At 43.6% G+C, this 22,882-nt stretch overlaps 1 pseudogene; it reads right to left on the bottom strand.

The window, feature by feature from the left end:
- Positions 1-6,374: 6,374 nt before the first annotated feature.
- The window catches only part of LOC147459351 (amino acid transporter AVT1G-like), a 40,537-nt pseudogene continuing 24,029 nt past the window's right edge, over positions 6,375-22,882 (bottom strand).

Here is a 22,882-nt window from a genome sequence, read left to right as displayed (position 1 = left end):
ATGGTCATTGCACGACCATTTCCTACACAAAGTAAATCAATACTTGATAATGTGAAGAATGAATTTTCCTGAGATCAGTTCTGATCATCTTTTTGATCTCTGAATGTGTAAATGTGAGTAATATTCATCCAAGGGGTACTAAAGGGTGGCAGTTTTTACATCATGTCACTATCTCGTAATGTATTTTTTGACGTGTGGTGTCCCCTATCACTTCCTCTCTTTGTAATCAGCTTCTAGTTTCTCCTCACTCATCATGATACCAGCTATTCAAGGCATAGTGTGACTACCATGTCGAGCTATATTGCTAGAGTGGGGAAAGATTGTAGCTCCTACCACATGAATAACATCTCTAAGGTGGTATGTAAGCTTTGTCAAAGGTGCACAGGGGTCCACACTCGGTCCACAGTTACTACGAATCTAAAGATCTCATAAGTATGGACATGATTGGTCTTCTTAGAGAAATTGTTTTTATGATAAGGACGTCAGCCGTGGATGTCCATGGTTGTGTAGTATAGCAATGTAGTATGAAAGTTAGGTATGCAAACTCCAATCCATCTTGTTGAAACATGTAACTCATGAAAGATGAACATATACATAATCCCACTGTGCTGGCACCATGCCAGTGGGAGTAATAAGGTACCAGAGCAAGCTGAGCATATGCATCATCCAATGGAATGGTGATGGCACCATGCTACTGTGGGTAATATGGTATAGGAGCAAGTTGAGCATATACATAATCCCACTGTGCTGGCACCATGCCAGTGTGGGTAATATGGTACAAGAGCAAGCTGAGCATATACATCATCCAATGGCATGGTTTTGGCACCATGCCAGTGTGGGTAATATGTTAGTCCTCTTGATGATGGCCATTTAGCGATGCCAATTATTATGGCTAACCCATGCATAGCTCCCATCTTAGGAGACATTTATCATACTTTTCTCTGCATAAAATCATACTTATCATAGCTCCCATCTTGGAGACATTTATCATTCTCACAAAAATCCTCTGCTGATGTTTCAAAGAAGGCAACTTGACAAGAAGTTGTCCTTGCATTAAAGCCCCCAACCAGCATGATATCTCTTATTTTAAGCTATATCATCATCCATGACCTCATTTGGCAATCACCCATTTGTGATAGCACATTGAGAGGCAGAAAGTGCAAAATAGTATATGAGGAGGAAAATTCTCTATATGAACTCTTATAAACATATAGCAAGCATGCTAGTCCCTTCGTACTATTCGTACGATGGGATGTAACTCCTCCCTATAAAGCAAGGCAACTCCTTATGACCCCTTATTGGGTGTCTTTCCAATTCCCATCTATACCCTCAATTTGCGGGTAAGTTCCTTGTCCTAAGAGGATGGAATGTAGAACAATATCCCGTCCTCTAAAAGTCTTCTCAAAAGTCATGCTAAGATCCATGATAATTCCATACTGCAAAAATCTTAGCATGGCCCTATAGGTCATGCACCATCATGCACTCCATTTCTCCACATTGATCACTCTCCCATCTCTATAAATAGTCCAGTTTCCTTTCTTTCTCGCATCGAGAATATGCGGAGTGCATTTTTTTTGATGTGCTACTTGAGCATGTGAGATCTTCCTCCAAAAATATGTTTTTTACCCATTAAGGCACATCGATGCGAGAAATGTTTTTCTCCTCCTCACAATCAATAAATTTCATTATTCCTTTTGTACTCTCCATGCATCTATGAGAAACTTTTCTTTGCCCCGTTTTTTATACATAAGCCAATGCATTATCTTTTGGATTTTTTTTGTCCTTCCATCCCATAACTCGTACATTCAATACTCACATTTCCCTTAGCTTCTCCTCCTCCAATGTATTGTTGATGAGTTAATAGAAGAAGTAGGTGAGGAGCTAACTTCTGTTTTCCACAATTTCTATCCATTGTGTTCCTCATGTTGTTTGACCACATCAATCCAAATCTTCAGTCCATTCACGATATGATTTCGGCTCTTTTATCTTTTCTTGTAAATTCAGACCCACTATACTACTTTTGAGTTGCAAGTTTGCCCTCAAGATCTTCAATGAAAGCATCTTTTACCGCTATGCACTTTTCTGTTTTTGATTTCCACAAATCAAAAGTAGCAAGCTGATAATCCAATATCTTTTGTACCATTGACTCCATTACATTCACTCTGCTGAGAGAGAGAGAGAGAGAGAGAGAGAGAGAGAGAGAGAGAGAGAGAGAGAGAGAGAGAGAGAGAGATAGATAGATAGATAGATTTTATTATCGTCCTTGGAGGTCAAATATGACCTATGGGACCAAAGTTACATGTGATGTAGTATGTGTATGGCTGATGAGTGACTCTCGATGCTCCAAAATTGTAGTGATGAGAGTCGCAATGGAGAGCCCACACTTTGGTTGGGAGAGGAAAGTGTGTAGGTCTAAGTTATGGCTGAAAATGTGAGAGAAGCAAGTTCGGATGTGATCAAAAGCTGAGCACTCTAGTAGTGTGTGGTACTCAGACTCTCGAACTTGCAGTGAGCATAATGTGTACAATCGATTTGACTCTTCTCCATTGCCCCAACACCCTATCTCGCATCGAAGGAAATGGGAGCTAAGCCGAATTGCTGCGATAGTGCGTATCGCGGACAAGGGAATAGGCTCAAGCATGTAAGTGTGAGTACGGTTTCCTCTCTCAGTGAAGAACATGGTTTTGTAGTTGGGGGCAATATAGGTGGTATAATGTATGAAGCGTGACCCACCGGATTTCTCCCAAGCCGTAATACATTGGCGTTGTAGAAAAGCTTCATTCACTTGAGAGTCAATTGAAGCATCATGTAGCAAGTGTAATGCATCCCATCTCCCAAACCACTTCTTTATGTCTTGCATCCATCCCGTGCTCAAGATCTTGCTTTTATGCGTCTTTTGAACTTTTTTGCTTGCTTCCCATGCAATTGTAGGAAGTTGATGTGAGGGGTTTTGACGCATCTTTATCATGTACTCCACAACCCTTTCCATGCCCATAACCTCAATTGGAAGAGATCCCGACTCAAGAAGTAAGAGCATATATGGTGTTTGTGTCTTAACTTGGAGAAAGTTTGTAAGAAAACGCTTTTGGACATTCTCAAACTCTTTCCAAGTAGACTTTGAGATGCTCCCGCCCCACACTTCAACTCCATAAAGAAGAACCGGTGTCACCAATGCATCAAAAAGATACTTCTTGAGAACCCAACACTTGATGTTTCCCGCATTACACATGTTCTCAAATGCATAATATGCTCTCTTTCCCGCTTCCAAACGACGCATAGCACATTCATGCCACTTGTGATTGGATGGAACCTCAAGGCCAAGGTACTTAAAGCTCTCAACAACTTCAAGTGTCTCGTTGTTGTACACAATGCATGGCTTCTCCTTATGGTTGGTTTTCACAAGCATAACCTTTGTTTTGGATTCATTTACAATCAGCCCACTATGCAAGCAAAAGTTCTCAAGGACAACCATAAGCTTTTGTGCATCTTCTAAAGTGTGTGCTAGAAGCACTACATCATCCGCATACAACAAAAGCATGATTACCGCATTGCAAATAGTGACCTCTTCAATGCCTTCTTCTTGCATAAAGTCAAGTTCCATTTGTTCCAATTGATCGATACATAGACCAAAGAGAGTTGGTGACAATGGACATCCTTGTTTAACCCCAATAGTGCTTACAAAAATTTCTGAAATTTCTCTTCCCATGCGCAATTGACAAATCACCTTCTCATAGATTCGAGAAACCGCAAGCATAAACTCACTTGGCACTTGGAGTTCTTCCATCCTTCTCCACAAATTGTTACGTGGAATCATATCAAAGGCTTTCTTAAAGTCCACAAAACAACAATATAATCGCTTGCCTTTCAACCGACTTTCCTCCATGAGAACACGAAGAGTGACAAGATGATCAATGGTGCTATGGCATCGACGAAAACCCGCTTGTCCCTTTGCACGCTTGTCATTCTCTTCAGCCCAATCACTCAATTTCATCTCCATTATGCACCCAAACAACTTTGCCATAAGAGACCCAATCATTATAGTCCGGTAGTTGCTTACATTCTTTACATCCCCTCCTTTATGCAAAGGCTTAACCCAATTAGTACTCCAATCATAAGGCATACCATGTTGAAGTGCAAGGTTGAACATATCACACATCCACTCATGGGTAAAATCTCCCGTCCATTTGATCATCTCCTGCTTGATACCTTGAAGATCTCCCGCTTTGCGAGTGGCCAACTTTTCAAGCCCACCGCATACATCCTCAATAGTAAAAAAAGACGGCATACATGGGAGTGAACCATAAAATGGCATTTTTTCAGTATTTTCTTGCTCATATAATTGCCTACAATGTGTGTACATATCCACTAGACTCAAGTTACCAAAATTCTCAACCCGCTTGCCTCTCAAGTTTCTCCAAAATCTTCCACATGCATGTGCCTTTTCTTGGACTTGAAATTCTTGTTGCTTTACTTCCCATCTTCTTCTCTTCTTTTGAATCAATGCCTTGTATGTACGCAAATGACTTTGATAGTTGTCTTTGTCCATAGTTGCATCAAGCTTTATCAAGGACTTTCGAGCATCTTGACATTCTTTATCAAACCACCTTTTGCGTGATCTATCTTTGTGGATACCATGGAGATGCTTTATGGCAAAGCATTCTTCCGCACAAGAACAAATAGCTTTCTTGAAAGCTTCCCATTTAGTTTCCAATGGTGCATCACATTGAAGCTTTGTCATCCATAATTTTTGCTCAACCATTTCAATGTACATTGGTGCCCGTTTGAAATCCATACATAGTGATAACTTCTCTTTCCTTTGGTTGAGATTATCATGCTTAGTTGCTTCTCCACATGAAAGGTCAATACATAAGGTGCGATGGTCGGATTCCGGGGTCCATTGACCAAACATAAAACTCTTTATGCGATACATGATGGCTTCAGAGAGTAGCATATAGTCAATCACACTATCCCCATTATGTCTTCTACATGTAAATCCATTGGTTCCACTCCACAAAGATACACCATTGGCAATGAGCATACCCGTGCTATTACACATGTGTAAAAGTAACTTTCCATAGTGATCCGGCTCTTTCTCATCCATTGAAGTACGATCATACAAGTGAACTTCCTCCAACTCCCTTGAGATGTATGGCATATCAAATTGTTGAGTATCATGTTGCAATGTTTTTGTGCGAGCATTCATATCCCCAAATACAATAACATCACCTTCACCTTTGAAATAAGCAATGTCCTCTTCCAAATCAGAAAATGGTTGATCTCTATCCATGCAAGCATAAAAGGGAGAATCATGATGAGGAATGTAGCAACCGGCTACAAAAATGGGTGCTCTTTTTGGTGTCATAATTTTCAGCCATACATAACGTTTGTACTTGTCATCTTTCACAATTGATACAAAATCTTCCAATCCTTTCTTAACCATACATGCTAACCCTCCTTGTCCTCTTCGTTGCTTGAGATTCTTTGACCACATCAATGAATGTACATTGTAATCCTCCAAGCCGTTAATCCTTTGTGTATCATGCTCCCAAGTTTCAACAAGAAGTACAACATCGGATTTGCTTGTTAGTTCATCAATGCCAACCCCCGCATTCCATGGGTATCCATTACAATTCCAAAAGCATATTTTCAATTGTAACTCGGTCTCATAGGTCACGCATCCCTATTTGCTTGAGAGAGAGAGAGAGAGAGAGAGAGAGAGAGAGAGAGAGAGAGAGAGAGAGCATCAATCGAAAGCCGCAATTGAGGAAGGAAGGGTTTGTACCTACAAGTAACAAGATTAATGATATTCTCGACTTCTTTAAATTGATAGGGGACCTTGGTCTATGGGAATGTGTTTAAATTTGATTAAGTTGAACCTTGGTCATTACCATTTATGGACTTTTTTTTCATTAGACTATCTTTTTTGGATATTTTAGCAGTTACATGGTGGTTTTTGGTACTTCATAAAATGTGTGTGTGTGTGTGTGTGTGTGTGTGTGTGTGTGTGAGAGAGAGAGAGAGAGAGAGAGAGAGAGAGAGAGAGAGAGAGAGAGAGAGAGAGAGAGATGTGCATTGTATTGACATAACTACTTCATTATGGACTGAAACACGGTGTGGTTGAGAAAGTTTTGTAATCATTGGTGAAATGTAAGTTCTCTTTTGACCATGTTTATCAAAAACATGGTCATTAGTCACACCACAATGTAGTCATAACTCAGTATTTGTTGGTGGGGTATGACTATTGTTAGTATATTACTATGGTGAAAATTGAAGAATTTTGTTTGATTAGAGCCGTCGAAAAGATTACCTCTTCAAAAAATTGGTTAGTTTGATGGTTAGTGTGCTTCCTTGACTCTGGAAGAAGTTAGCTACACTCAATACTTGCTAGCAATTTTGATCACATATGCGTACATTCCAACCACACTTGCAATCATGCCAATCACAATGATTATTCTGCACAAAACCGCCTGGGCACAGAAGACATTTATGACGTTAGGCATCTATGATTCGAGAATTGCGCTTCGAAGCGTGTTTTGAGAGACACACATCTTACCTGTAGTCTAGTCGTGTTATTCTTGTAGATCTTCAAGAAGCATACACATGGAATAATCAAGGTCTGCACACAAACAATCGCTGTTGATGTAAGCCTAGAGAAAAAAAAGGAAATTAAAACCACATACTCTTTTTTCCCAATAAAAAGATCCCTTCTATTACTTAATAAAACTACCCAACAAAAGGGGAAGGGGGGGGGGGGGGGGGTACATCAGCATGAGGGGAGACTCTCCCAATGAAAAAATAAGATATGTACAATGACAGCTAAATCAAGATATGGGAACAACATAGGTGGCTGAGAATGCCATCTAGGAGCACCATGGACCATGGTGTAGAAAGGGATCTGGATGCCAAATTCATAGAAATGTCTCGCGACGCCCTGCATAAGGTCGGAGCTGCCTTGCAGCCTCTCAAACTGACCTCGAAGTGTGTGGATCAGCTCCACCCATATATCTGGTAACGTCTCCACTGGTGGGATCGGCCAGGCCTCGAAGATGCGGAAGCACCGGGCTCTCCATATGAACCAGAGAGTCAGACTGCAGGTAACCTCCCAGCAAAGCTCTCTATCACTGCTCCATTCCTGGGGTGTAAGCTCTGTGATAGGCTGGACAGTGGGTCAGCCCTCCTCTATCACAATCATCCTGCTAGTTGAGGACAGCTCACAACGAAGTGCTGGGCTCATGAGGGTGGACCAAGTAGCAGCACCCCTGACTAGCTGACGACAGGGTTGGCATCAGAGGGTTGGCACCAGCCGTAGAATCCGAAGCCAAACCTACTGCGCCATGGGGCAGTCCCATAGACAACGACTCAAGTGGGTGGCCACACATGGCACAGCCTGCCGAATGGCCACTATAGACCAACCAACTCACGAGCTACTAGAACATGGTGATTTCCTCGGCTGTCTGCTGCCCCACAAGCGCTCCCCAAAGTCTATCAGGAACTCATTTGTGAGACCCTCCTCCCAGAGTAACAGGGAACGGCCGGAAAAGGCCCTTGCCCTTCCCGAAACGCGTTCCCACCTGAGCCAGGCACCCGAAATGGGAACGGACGTTCCACCCAAATGTGTAACCGGAATGGGGCGGAACAGGCTTCGGAACGGCGGAAGAGCGGACTATCCAGAACAGCAGTTTGAATTTTTTTGACCGTTTTTAAACAAAACACAGCCGTTCTTGGGCAACGTTTTTTAACGTTTTGGGGGGGGGGGGGGGGTATAGCTTTCCTATATAATGGCTCATCCCTCCCTCAAGCCTTCAAGCTCTCAAGAATCAACCTCAAGCCTCAAGGCTCTCCGCGCCGTCGCTCAAGCCTCAAGCCTCACATGCTCTAGCCTCTCCCTGGAGCCTCTCTCGAGTCTCTCCGCATCCCTTGGGCCTCAAGCCTTCAAGGCTCAAGCTTGAAGCTCGGAGATCTCTCCATTCATTCTCCCTCTCTCGAGTCTCATCTACGGTCTCTCCCCGTCTCTCTTGCCACTTGGGCCTCAAGGCTTTAAGCCTCAAGGCTCAAGAGTCAAGCCCTCAAGCTTCAAGTCTCTCCCTCTCTCCCTCAAGGCTCAAGGCTCAAGGCTCAAGTTTCAAGCTCCACGCCGCAACCTCTCTCTCTCTCTCTCTCTCTCTCTCTCTCTCTCTCTCTCTCTCTCTCTCTCTCTCTCTCTCTCTCTCTCTCTCTCTCTCTCTCTCTCTCGCACAAGCTCCCTCCCTCTTTCGAGTGACGAGTCTCATGGCCCAAGCTTCTGCATCATGTGAACGTGTGTCCTTGGGTGCAAAGAAAAAGAAGGAGGAAGCTTCATGGTGGGACAAAGTGCATTCCCGAGTGTTGGGAAAGGCCGGTGGTGCGTGTTAATGGAAGTGAAAACTATGTGGCTTTGAACGGCAATCTAGAACAACCAAAGTCCGTGCTCACCTCCTTAAGCTAGAGGAACAACAAGTAGGAATATGCAAGGAAGTCAACAAGCAATTGTTGAAGGCATTTGAAACCAAGGATGCCGCCATCAAAGTCAACAAACAAGAGAAAGATGCGGCAAGGCCGAAGCGTCCCGCAATTGACCCCAACGACTTGGTTTTTCCCTCTTCTACACCTTCTTCATTGGTTGGTGGTGATAGTAATGCGGCAACGACGGAGACGGCGGCGAAATCATTTCATTCGGCATTTTCAATGCCTAATACTACTCTGGTCTCCACTCCCAAATCTCACCAACGCACCCTACATACCACTGCTTGAAAGTGAAATCGAAAGTGAAATCGAGAACAAGATGATGACGAGTTGGGAGCGAGGACAACTCTGGAATGAACCCGATCACGATTCAAGACAAGAATCATGAACTTTGAATGAACGATGATGATTCTAGTGTATCAAGATTCCCATATGAATGAGATGACTACATACTGTTGTGAGCGCATCAAGAGTTTCTACGGGATGAGATGACTACACATGGATCTAATTGCATCAAGACTTCTGAATGGATGAGATGACTAGATGATTGAAACACTTTGTTCAATATGAACCAAGTGTGTGAATGAAGAACTTGGAAATAGGAATTTCCAAAGCTGAATCTGATTTAAGTATGAAACTAATGTTTTATGGACGATCTTGCTATTTGTGAATAGATAACAGAAACGAGAGTGAATGATTTTGGAGCAATGACAGCTCTCGAATGAACCTGATAATGAATTTTGAATCATGAATGATTCAATGGAACTGTCGTGATTGCATCCAGAGTTCTTGCCGGATGAGATGGCCACACACCTAGAACTGAATGATTGAACCACTCTGTTCAGCATGAACTCAATGTGTGATTGATGGATTGGGATCCCTGGAAATGATTACTCACACTCGAGAGTGCTTGTGCAGATGGAATGATTGACCAAATGATTGCAGCATTTCGGTCTAGAGAAATCTATGGACATGATCGCAATATGGGATTAGTTAACCGACATCAGTGAGATCTGGGATGGATCTACATGCGATTGCTAAATACGTTGCCACAAATCATTTTCCTAGATCAAAATGAAATCTATGGACGTGATCACAATATGGGACTAGTCAATGCAACATTAGTGAGGTCCGGTGCGGATCTAGATGCGATTGCTAAATACGTTGCCAGGAATCATGGTCCTAGACTCTATGTGATATGATCTGAATGTGATGTGACATGACTATCGTCTTTGTATAAGTACTGGATTTGTGTCGTCAAGTGCGTTAGTATTTAGTGTCTACTGAATTGGTTTATGGATTATGTTTGATTTTGCAGGAGTAATTGAGGGCGATTACAATTCTTTCAAGAGGGGAGTATGTCACACGATGATGATGTAGCAGTACTGCTCGGACACACACACAACAACAACAACAAATGATGTGGCAAACTGTACGGCATGTTGACATGGCAGCAAGACATGCCAGAATTGACCATGACATGTTGACGTGGTGAACAATACGGATTTTTGCAATTCGTGACAACTGATGATGTGGCAGACTGTATGTACTGTACGGATTTCCGCAAGCGTTGGCTACTTTTCTGGCAGTTTTTGGAACAAGTGCTTTTGAGACTACTTGCTTTTGAGTTATAAGCTTTTGGGGCATCCCTTGTAAGAGTAAGTAGACCCTTGGGGCCTCACTCTGCAAAGTATCCGGACGCAGATTTTGAGAGCAAAGGACCCCCGGGAGTTGTACTTTGCTCAAGCATTAATATAAAAAGAAATACCGAAAGGGGCGCCAGATTTTGGGGCCAATACCTCTGGCACGGAACTATGCTGGTCCGTGTCGACTCTATTTTTAAAGTTGTGAAATATTTTTGGTGATTCTCTCGTGTGTCGTATTGGATTCTCGACTTGGGGTGCCAAAGTCTGTGACAACAACCACTCCTCTGTCTATCGGCTAGAGTAAGGATCACTAGCGCGTCATCAGAGAAGGTAGTCCCTACCAAAATGCAAACTGAACCACCCAAGTCACAAAAATGCTCACTAGCATAGAAGCGATCTATCCTGGATAGTTTCAGTCCACCTACTCTGTGGTCAAATCTGGAGAGAAAGAGGTTGTCTAAGGGTTGTGCAAAGCCAGCATGTTGCCAAACATCCGAAATCCGCAAGGTCATACATAGCCGTTCCCAAACAGCCAACTCAGCCCCATGTACAGTAGCATGAATGCCCTTAATCCTATCTGAGGGGTCCTCAAGCATGTTGAAATCTCTTCAATGCACCACTGCTCTCCACCAAATGTGACCAAAACGCAACCCGTGCCCTTGCATGGTTGGGCGCATAAATGTTCAGAAAACCAACAAGGCAACCATGTATCTGCATAGTCATCCAATGGGCCCTGCATGGCACACTGATGCCTCTGCCCACGATGCATATATACACCTCCGTGAATGCCACCAGGCCCAAAAGCAACTGATCAAAAAAGGTTTCATAGCGATCAAACAAGATCCATCCAGTGCTTGATGTGGTTCTCACACAAGTGATGCTCCTGGAGCATAAGCCTATCAATCGCTCCACCCACAAGGCATCTCTGAAGCTCCTGTCTGAGTCGACCTCTCTCGCATAGAAACTGAGGTCCACCTAACCCCTGCACATTTCAAGAGACGATCCTCATGGGGTCAATGAGAGAAGGCCGATGCTGCTACTACAACCAATCTTGCAATCTTCGAGGCACGCTTGGATTGGGAGTAATCCGCATCCGAGCGAGACCTCGAGAAAGTCGTGTCTGGAGTGCCTATCGGGGACCCACACCCAAGCTGGGCGTGCAATCCGTAGAGCTACATTCTCTATGCAAGAATCCTCATGAACATATACATAGCAACATGCACTTTGTGTGTCTGCAAAAAAAGTGTACCACAATGTGTCTACATCTTGCTGTATCTAGTGGTGTCACACAGAACTTGGCCAATGGCCACAATGTTTATATAAAATCTATCACCCCCAAGTCTCCGGTGTGGTGAGAGAACTCGAGAGCTTGAACTTGAAGCCAATTCAACACTCTATGCATATTCCACTCAATCTGATCCCTGCCACACACTGGGCTTTGCCCCTCTAGTTGCTAGAAATAGTACATGGACTCTGAAGCAATCCACCTCAAGGTCGAGAGAAGAGTCGCCAAGAAAACGTGTAAAGTCGTAGTCGAAGAAGTTCCAATGGTGATAGATCGAAACTGGTCAGTCCACAAGGGACTTCCGCAAAGGGCGATGCCTGCACCAGCAGACGGCTTGTGGAAAATGCACTACCAAGAGAGAGCATGGGGCGGGGGGGGAGGGGCTGTCGATGGCAAAAATGAGGTGGAGGGGGTATCCGCCGGCTCATCCTGCTATAAAGGGTCGAAACGGTTCCTTGTGGGAATCCACTACTGCTGGCCTGATGTAGGCCGACCACCAAGGGCGCCAAACTGACGTGTTGATCCCTGGCAACGACGATGACCACGAACCTGCTCCCAGCCCTCCTCTGTCTAGGTACCTGTCTTAGACGAGGTACCCCCCTGTGCTCCCTATGTCTCTACCTGCCGAGCATGGCCAACCTCAGTAGGATGGGTATGTGGCGCGGATCGGGGCCTCCTTGATGGACATGTCTTGGCAAGATGGCCCATAGGTCTGCAAATGAAGCACTGTTTCGGGAGCATTAGGAAATTTTGGAGGTCATTTGGAGGGCCATATGAAGGACAGAGAAAATAGAGCGTGTCCAATGAGCAGGAGCGGCTACGTTACGTAGGAAAATACGTGGAAAGACTCAAAAAATAGGAAAATATCTTAAAAACTTTCACGAATCTAGGATTGTGGCATCGTAACTTCTTTGCTTTTACCAAGCTGTTAGGTGCGTGTGTGGTCCCACTGCTGATATTCTCTTATGGTCATTAACGTATTGAAGGGTGACCATTAAGCCCGCACAAGATATTGGAATTCTAAAACACTTTCCCTCCATTAGAATGCTTTCAAAGTGAATCTCCCTCCACTAAAGCTTTTCTCTCAGAGCTATGGCTTCCACGTCTTCTCGCCCAAGAAGCTCTAGGTGTTTATGGTCTCTCACACCAACTACCAACACCTGCACTTTGCCTAGAAGGCCAAGTATAAACAAAGGTTCATGGGTCCTCATGCAACCAAGAAGAGCCAAGAGGTCTAGTGCTATCAATGTTTACCGCTCAGCATGGAAGGCCAGAGTGTTGGATTTCAAAGTTGAAATCGGCAAAAGATCTGTAAAGGAAGTTCTTGTTCAACATGTGTTTACCCATCCAGACGTGATAGCAAACGGTGGAAATGTATTAGATATACATCAACCACGTTGCAATTGTAAGTATTCTTGACATCTGAACTGCATTAGATTTGTCATTTCACTTATTGATACTCTCATTATAACTTTTCTTATATATTTTGCAACGTTTATCCCTCTTCTTATGAGCAATGGCTCCATTCTTCACATCTCAACTACATTAGATTTGTCATTTTGACTTATTGATACTCTTAGTTTAACTCTTGTTATATATTTTGCATATGTTTATCCCTCTTCTTATAAGCAATGGGAGCCTGTGGAGTGCATAATAGACCTCTTCCTTGTTGTTCATGCCCACATTGGTTCTCTACAGTATTCAGGGAGAAGCAGCAAAAGCCTGGCTGATGAAGGAATATTCTTCTATGACCACTTCTACCAACTCTGCCCAGGGAATAAGAATGGCATGTTGGTGAAAGTGCCTCTACGAACCGACTGGAACACTGTGGACTGCCCAGTTCCTGAGAAAACAATGGTGGAGGCAATGCGAAGTAAGCTCTACAAGGATATACAGAGGTCTCTACGTAGCTCTATTCCCACCAAACTGGTTAGAATTGCAAACTTTTGTCCTACTGCACTGTTCATAGAGTTGTTTCATAACTACAATATACGTGTTACAAAAACTATGTTCATGTGCAAGTCATTTCAGCAGTCATCCTGTGAGAAACTTCTTGACAGAGGATGGTATATAAAGGAAGAGATTGGCATATGGTGCGAGGTCGGGCTTGACACTCTAGTTGTCAGTACATGATTGCAAGCCAATCACTGTTAGTCTCCTTTTGGTATATGCGATCACAAATGCTCAGAGGTAAGTACATTTCGCAGGTTCGGAAGATAATCCTGATGTGGATGTGGAAGTGATTGATAAAGAGCAAGGCCTAATTTTGGTGGTTACAATAAGGGAGCTATGCAGTCTTCTGCAGTTGCGGCACGACATAATTGAAGAGTCAATGGAGAGGGACCTTTCAGATTTTTCCTTTTTCCTAGATGGCCGTAAGCTGATGCGGCGTAGGGAAAAAGATATTTTGTGCAAAGAGTTGGATGGTCGGGTTGAAATAGTGTCAATGTAACAGAGATTCTTGTGAACCCAAGTGTATACGACTGACTTTCAATACATGAAGTTTTTTTGAGCTCATTTGTCAATTGTGCTCTGTGAATAAACCATCCTTCATTGAAAGTAGAGTTTCTTTGTTGCTTGCCTCTATGGACAGGGTCACATTGCATTCTGTTTGCCTCTGGGACTCCATTGCTACTTTTGCTTTCTCCTTAAGCTCTGCTTCCCTCATGTCCTCTGTTTGGCGAGCAACCGTCTCTGCCCTTGCCCTTGTATTCACATCATGTGTGACATCTACAACTGTGACTTGTGGCAATAGCTCAGGGGGGTATAGCAAAATTTCCCTCATTTTCTTATCCCTGCAGACATTGGGGACCAGAAGTTTGTCATACCTCCACCTTATCCTTTTTAGTGTCTCACTATCTTTGTCCATTACAGTCACCCTGTGGGGCATGGGCTACTACAATGGTCATGTCACTGAAGTACTCAAGCAGGAAGTCCTCTGCTGCTTCCTGTAGAGCCATCAATGCAACCACTTTCCACCTTTTAGTGTCCCAAGTAGCTTCTTCACAAATGGACCTCACCATCCTCTGAAAGGGCAACTTTGGTATGCACAAATCAACACATTTCTGTGCCTTCCTGATTTCTCTGAAAAGTCCCATGAAGCTCTGTAACTTTTTCACCCTTGGACCTTTCAAAATTTTATTTGGTTATCGAGGTCTCTTCTTTGGGGTTGCAGATTTGCTACTTGCCTTAGCTGCTAACCCTGGTCCCTTGCCTACCTTCCTTGCAGTGGCCTTTGTTCTAGCCATTCCACTAGTATAAAAATAGAAGGGTCTCTCTCTCTCTCTCTCTCTCTCTCTCTCTCTCTCTCTCTCTCTCTCTCTCTCTCTCTCTCTCTCACCAAAACTTATCCCATTACTAATGGCGCGCGTACAAGATATTTTGATCCCAAAATACACCTCCGCACGTCGTTAGTAAAAGGGAACAGAAAGACTCTCTCTCTCTCTCTCTCTCCCCCCTTCCCCAGTCTCTCCACTATTCCTTCCTCTCTCTATTACACAAACACATACAAACACACAGACACACTCTCTCTCTCTCTCTCTCTCTCTCTCTCTCTCTCTCTCTCTCTCTCTCTCTCCCCCTTTCTGTCTCTCTCTTTGTCTCTGTCTCTCTCAAAGTAGACCAAACCACACACACACACACAAACACACACACACCAGGATACACTCCCCCTCTCTCTCACTCCTTCTACTTGCGTTTCCACAGTACTAAAGGCGTGCAAACAGACATCCAAATCGGAGGTGGTTGTCTCCGCGCGCCTTTAGTACACACACACACACACACACACAGAGGTTCTGTGTGTGAGTGAGAGTGTGTGTGTGTGTTGTATTTGTGTCTCTGTGTGTGTGTTGTATTTGTGTGTGTGTGTGTGTAAGAGAGAGAGAGAGATATGGAATTTACTGTGAGAGAAAAAGAGAGACAAAAAGAAACACACACACAGAGAGAGAGAGAGAGAGAGAGAGAGGAAAGAGAGGGCCAAACCTTCTTAGGACGCAGACCTGCTTTGTGTCGGAGACGGGCCTACTATATTTTGCACGTTCTTTCTGTCGGAGACGCAGATGAAGGCTCGAATTCTCTTTCTCTCACTCTCTTTGACTCTCACGGCGTGTCACTTTCTCTCTCATACCTTTTATATGTGACGTACGAAAGTATCCAGGCCCATTAAATGACCGCACGTGCAGCATCATGCAACTACATTCTATTTTTTAATAACCACGTGGGGCGCCGCCGGGGGTAACCGTTATAAGTGTCATTTTGAGAGAGAGAGAGAGAGAGAGAGAGAGAGAGAGAGAGAGAGAGAGAGAGAGAGAGAGAGAGAGAGAGAGAGAGAGAGAGGGAGGGACAGAGAGAAAGCAAAGAGAGAGCAATGGAGAAGACAGCTCCCATGGAGTTTCTGCACACTCCACCAACAAAAGGTGATCTCTCACTCTCTCTCTCTCTCTCTCTGTATTTCTAACAATAGCTAGCAAATAGTGTACGTGTGTGTGTGTGTGTGTGTTGAACAGTATGGGTTTTTCTTTGTTTCCACACACACACACAGACATAGATACACACACACACACTCATAGGGTCGCAAACAGACTCTGTGTGTGTGTGTGTGTGTGTGTGTGTGTGTGTACTAAAGGCGCACAGAGACAACCAAATACCGTCTGCAACTCTCTCCGCGCGCCTTTAGTACATTCATGAGACCTCTCTCTCTCTCTCTCTCTCTCTCTCTCTCTCTCTCTCTCTCTCTCTCTCTCTCAACAGTACTAAAGGCGTGCGTAGAGAGTTCCAAAGAGTCTGTGGTTGTCTCTGCGCGCCTTTAGTACACAGAGAGAGAGAGAGTGTCTGTGTGTGTGTTTTGGGGGGAGAGAGAGAGAGAGAGAGAGAGAGAGAGAGAGAGAGAGAGAGAGAGAGAGAGAGAGAGAGAGAGAGAGTCTATGTGTGTGTTTTGGGGAGAGAGCGAGTGAGAGAGAGAGAGAGAGAGAGAGAGTGTGTGTGTGTGTGTGTTTTAGAGAGAGAGAGAGAGAGAGAGAGAGAGAGAGAGAGAGAGAACAAAGACTTGACATGTTTCCTGATGAATAGGATTAAGGTCCAGTAGGCAGAAGAGGCTAAAACCAGACCCAGAGCTTGTGCCAGGATTCCAGCCTTTACAGGCTCAGTTTCTTAGTGTTTCTGCCAAAAGAACTGTTGACTTTTATCAGGACATTGATCAAGAAGAGTCAATTTGTGAAGATGAGTTAGAGAGGTCAGCAGGCCAAGAGGATCCCTCACCCTACAAGGGTCCCTCACCCTCTACAGTACTTGTCAAGAAAAATACAAGAAAGAGGAATATAGACTTCTCAGATGATGCAGATCTCCCAGCAACAAGCAGTCCTTGTGCAAGTAAAGGTAAAGCCAAAGAGGATGTGCCTTCTCTGGAAGACCCACCCAGCTGTAACTAATGAGAGGCTGTTCAATTTTGCAGCATCTTGTGGTGCTGGAGACAAATATGATCTAGTTCATTCTATGTTTAACCCAAAATTTGATATTGAAGACCTTTTAGCTCAGCACAATGAATTCTTGCAGTCCTACAGAGATAAATTTGAACTGATGGTGCAGGTAGGGAGGGTTGTTCTGCCCAGTATGACTGTCGTTCATTTAAATGACTGCGGTGGAAAAGAATAGGGACTGAAGAAGTATAGGGAATTACCACCTACTTGCCGACATTCAGCCTGCCCTTTGCACCAAAAAGAGTGCAAACTTATTCAAGAATCCTTTGGCTTTATGATTTACCTGAACAGCCTATTTGGATTCCTCATGCAGAATCCTGATGAGGTGTTAGAGGAGCAGGATGCAGCACTAGACGAAGAATGCGAGGAGACAACACATATACAAGAAGTCGAGGAGGTTGAAGATACAATCGACCTTGAGGTTGAGGCAATTGAAGTACAAAGAAGGAAGATTCTCTTTGCGAAAACAACAAAAATCAAACTACCCTTGGATGTCAGTAACTTCACTGAGAAGCATGCTCAGATGATGCTTCCTGTTGTGCCTGACTTCAGGATTGGAGAGAGGACCTATATCTTTTTACATGATGTGCAAAGCATCTTTTATATAAGGGAGGACTTCTCCCTGGCTATCATTTCTAGAGTGCAAGAGGAGAGGAGTAGATTTGTTTCAGAGGATAGTAGTGATGATGAGGCAATGGAAACATCCAGCAATCCAATGGAATGCCTCTGAAGATGCTTTGACAAAGATGAAAAATACAAGGAGACACTATCGGATGAAGCCACCTTCCAGCAATAAGACAAAGCCTAAGACCATCAACAAGTCACAAAGAAGTGGAGGATTGGTTTAACCATTCAGGTCAGGGGTCAACTACATCTGTAGACCTGTGGCAGTAAAACCTCTTTCTGCAGGATGAGAGCTTCATGGTAACTGTGTGTGTGTGTGTGTGTGTGTGTCACTTACTCAGACATGATATGTGCAGTCTTGGATTGCTGACATGGATGACTTCCTTCGACGGCGAACTCGAGAGTATCGTGGAAGGGATACGGCCCTAGCACAGTACCTTTCAAAGCTTTGTGAGTCGCCGATAGTAGTGTTTCACAATGGAATGTCACAAGAGGGTTCAATAGCAACTTACACACTAAAGACACTCTCACGCTTCTTGGGTGGACCCATGCTGCCCAAAAGTGCAGATAAATTCATTCTTGTGGACAAAGTGTTTGCCAGATATTGTTTTGGTTACTGCCCGGGCTATACAGGTGGTCGGGCAACGTATTACTACACTTACACAGCAATGGCACTAGCTCTTGGTAGACAAAACCCTGATGAACTTTTAGAGTATGGCAAACATCTCATGATTCGTTACAAGGGTGATGTGCCAAAAAACAAAATTGAACCTTCAAAATCTTGATACACTTTAAGTAGCAATTGTATAAGATCATGTATTACAGAAATTTTGTACAATGTCATCCACTCAGAGTATCTTTCTCCACTTGTGGTTCACATACACCATTGTCTCTCTCCACCTTCGTTGACCTTCACGAGCATCGGAGTTGTTGTATGCCATTGATCTTTTAACTTTTTTTGTTGTAAATGTCTGATGGCTTGTGTTGTTTCTAAAGAGGCCAAGACTTCTTTTGCCTGCATTCGATGAATGATTCTATGATAGAACCATTCAAATAGTTCTCTCAAACTGTTAGCCTTGATTCGAGAGCCACCATGTCGTGTGTGCCTGAAATAAGCATTTCTCGCTATGTAATGAGACTTTTCCATCCCTTGGGTATTCCATATTGCCGGGTTCCCATACTTTTGTATAAAATATGGTAAATGATTGAAAATGATGTGCTGGATATGAAAACAGATTACTTAGAATGTTTTACACTCACATGTTACACATAAAAGAGAATCAAATACACAATAATACCATGTAGTGAGTAATCTGGGTGTCTGTCCATGCTATCTTGAATGATTTTTTGAGAGAAGGTTGAGATTCTCCTTGAACTTGTTCAAATCACTTTGTGACCAGTCATCTTTGTCACACATAAAAAACAAGATATCTATTGATCGCCAAACCTCAGCCTTCGCGTTACGAGTAGTTGGTTCTTGATCTTTGACTGCAATATGTAGCTTTTTCCAGCTCTGATACTCTACCTTGCTAACATAAGATGTGTTATATATTTTTCCATGTTTTGTTAGCTTCGGATCTTGTATTCCTTGGGGTTTAGATAAAAACCTCCGTGCCTTCACCCCACCGATGGATGGTTTGCATGGGACATCCTTCTCAACAGTTGATCTCTTTTCATTTCGCTGGATTTTCACATTGCCACCATGAAGCCCCATATCCGACAGTACCAATTCTAAGCACTGCAGGGCCACTTGTCGCTCTACTGAGTTCTTGATTTTCCAAGCAAACCCGATATATAAGTAGACCAATTTCTCCACAATTCTACAAAGGGCAAGCATTGTACATATGTGGACATTCACAAGTGGTATTTTCAAAACCGATCAAAAAGCAGGGTCCTCAATGTGACGTGTTGGAGCTTTTCTCCACCACTTTGGGTCCATGACCTTTGCAGGCTCCATGCAGAACAAACACGGCGACTTTGCCATTGCACCCATTCCACAATTATACATGCACTTTAATGTTTTGAGGTCACCTGCAAGATGCCACTGAACTTGAAAGTCTCCCCTTCCATCTAGATGTAGTACCTCTCCCTGATTATTCTGTCGATCTATCACCTCCGGAACATTAGTTTGATGGAACACCCAATATAGAATCTTATGATTTTCTTTCTTTACCTGCAACACAAAATAAATGAGACTTAAGTAGATGTGAACATTTGAGCTTAGCTGAGAATCTCGCTTACCTCAAACGCACCAAGCCACCATATGTTAGATTCTGATTGAACACTAAAATACAAAGGATCATTATTGGGACACTTTGAGAGGACTCTATTCATTAAAGTAATAGTAACACGCTCTAGCTTTTTCTCTTTAACAATCTCACACTCATACAGTTTTAACACAAAATGTAATACCCCTCATGACTCTTCAAATGTGATGTTCTAAAACTCCACCATTCTCTTCTGCAACATCTACAGGTCCATAAAAATATTATTGAACTCATCATATGCCATGTTTACTCCATGGCCACTGTAAGTTGCTTTAATATGAAAGGGCTGTCCAAGATATTCTCCCTATTCGTCGTTAAGCTGAAGCCTCTCTTTCCAAACACTTGAGGCTGATGGTAAAAGTTTGGATTTTATACCCTTCTTAACAAAGATGGATGAGACAGATTTTTGTATAGCCGAATATCCTCTTTTGCTTACACCAAGTGAATCAAGTGTGCCTTGTATCTCTTTTGCAGGCACTAAGCTCTCTGAAATAAAGCGATCCACTACATTTTGTTGTAGGACCTTAAACTTCTTGTCATGTACTATATCTGCTACAAGGCTTCTACTTGTAAGTGGCTTCAATCTCTTTCCTATATTGGCTTTGGGGTCAATGTTTTCCTTGTCAGGAAAGATTGAGTCTCTACATGAAGAAAATGCATAAGTAAATAACAGAAAATTTACTTCACTAACACTATTTAAGCACATGAAACAATGCATAACAAGAAAAACAAAAAAATTACTTAACTAAGATAATTTAGCCAACCAAGAAGCATCACCTTAATGCTCGGATTCTTTTCTTGAGACCTCCGGATGCAACCTGCAATGTTTCAAGATTGCGTAATTTCTTCTTTTGAATACGACCACCCAAGATGGTGTCCTTCATTTGACAACTTCGTATCTTTCCTTTCAGTTCCTGTACCTCTGTTTTGTGTTGCAAAATGGTAACCTGATCTGTAGAATGTAAATGTGAAAGACGAACAATCTCAGTTGAGCTTGGAGAATGCCCTTACAATAACCCAGAAGGCCCTTTTCTCCATCACCATCAAAGGTCAATAAGCTTGTAGGATTGACAAACGGTGGAGACGCATTAGTCATTGGATTCTTAGGATAGAGAGAGCCTCTCGTCCAGATATCTATGTGTTTAGCTCCCTGAGCTCTGAGCGTGTCTATGGATGCGGGAGGTATATGTGTGTTTGCTTTACTACGCTTAATCAATGGTTGGTACTCATTGTCCAAATCAATGTGAAGGTGATATTTGGCTCGTTTCTGCGTAACATTTGTGCCATTTGAGGAGTGCGCCATTAGACAAATGTGCAGGTTTAATGGAAAGTGAATAGGCGGCTGCGCCTTCGTCCTTCCATGTTAGCCTCATTCCCTCCATGTTGACGAGGTTCATTCAATGCAACTGAAAAGAAGATTCTCCCTCAATCATTACGAAAGAATGTTCAGAAGAGTAAATAATCTACTTAAAGTACACTTTTTGAACTTTTACCATGAAAGACCCACCTCTATTATTCGCCATATTTTCTAGAGAGAGAGTGCGAAAAATACATTTTCTTAGAAGGCCCTCCAAATGACCTCCGAAATTTCTTAATAGCTTGAATACTCCATACTCAACCACCACTCACTCAAGGCAGCAGAACCACCTTCGAGAGTGTACGTGTGACTAATAAGAACCCGCACAGTGGGTAACCTTGCGGCCTTGGCCACAACTGAAGCGGAGGTGCGCGGGGTCTCCATGACCATCCCAAACATAGAGTCAATCCTCGAGAGTAAGGGAAGATACTCTCGCCTCAGTCCTGGAAAGAAAACTGAGATGAGAAGATTTGTCTCCTCCTCAAGCACATCCGGGTCGAAGCCGTGGTGCCACTATAGTAAGCTCGAGCCGCTAGCGGACTCAACGAGATCACTTTAGCTGCCATCTCTGGAGACTAGAACTCTACTTGGTAGTAGCCTCTCCCCAGAATCTACACATAGACGATCTTGCCTACTTCGGTGAGAAGTCGGGCTTGTAGCAGGTCCCGAATCTCACCTCTGCCGGTCTCATGCCAATAATCTTGCAAATGACAGAGGTGGCTTGGACCCTTTCCACCTCGGCCATCAAGCTCACTTGCTCTTTTGGCAAAAGACCAAGAGTCACGTGACACATCCAACCCTATGTGTCCGTGGACAAGCTACAGCATGACCAGGGTTCAGTTCAGTCAAGTCAGTCTAGAGTAGGAAGTGATCTGGCACTTTTGTGAGTCTGTTCGCAGACCGTGCATAACCAGTCACGTAGAGTAGATGCATATCCTCCGGTTGCACACAGCATGATCATCAACATTCCCATCAGAATCCATCAGGGGAATTTTCTAAATAAGTGACTTTTGTTGGGAACTAGGTAGGGCAATTTTGCTAAGATAATATATAAGCAAACCAGAACTACCACTTTCTGGTAGAAGAGGCAGCAGGAGCACCTTGCTCAACAGGCACCTTCTCAGCAGGACCCCCCAGCATGGCCTAGCGTTTTTGCAACAAAACATCAAAGCTAGCGTTTTTTGCAAGACAGATCAGCCTTGGCGTTTTTGCATTGTAGAGCAGCTTCGGCATTAGCAGACACAGCAGAACCACACACAAGAGCAGATCAGCCCTAGCGTTAGTAGATTTCACTAACAGCAGAAATCAGCCCTAGCGTTTTTGCATCAGCAAAGCAACTCTGCGTTTTGTAGATTCATCGCGACAGAACCTCAGTTAGCATCAGCGTTTTGAGTTTTCAGTAGTCAAGACTCCACAGTAGAACCCCCGAACCTCGCAGATCTCACCTTTCCGCAGCAGATCCTCGCCGCACGGTCAGATCCTGGGAAGTTTGCAGATTCAGCACGGAAAACGCATATTTCAGCATCTGCGTTTTCAGCACGTAGTCGTCGCATCGTCATCATCGACATCGTCACTGACATAGAGTCAGAATTCAACAGGTAAAGATTTGCAGATTTCAGCCTTTAGCATTTTCAGATTTCAGCCCGTCTCGTCGTCGTCCTCATAGTCCTCGACATCGTCGGCAAGTCCAAGCATTGTAGAGATTTGTGTAATCATAAGTAGACCGCTCTCGCCATCGAGAGTGGGGC

The sequence above is a fragment of the Adiantum capillus-veneris genome, chromosome 4 (assembly GCF_014529385.1).
Source record: "Adiantum capillus-veneris isolate H3 chromosome 4, ASM1452938v2, whole genome shotgun sequence".
Taxonomy (NCBI): domain Eukaryota; kingdom Viridiplantae; phylum Streptophyta; class Polypodiopsida; order Polypodiales; family Pteridaceae; genus Adiantum; species Adiantum capillus-veneris.
This window is presented reverse-complemented; position numbering and strand designations above follow the sequence as displayed.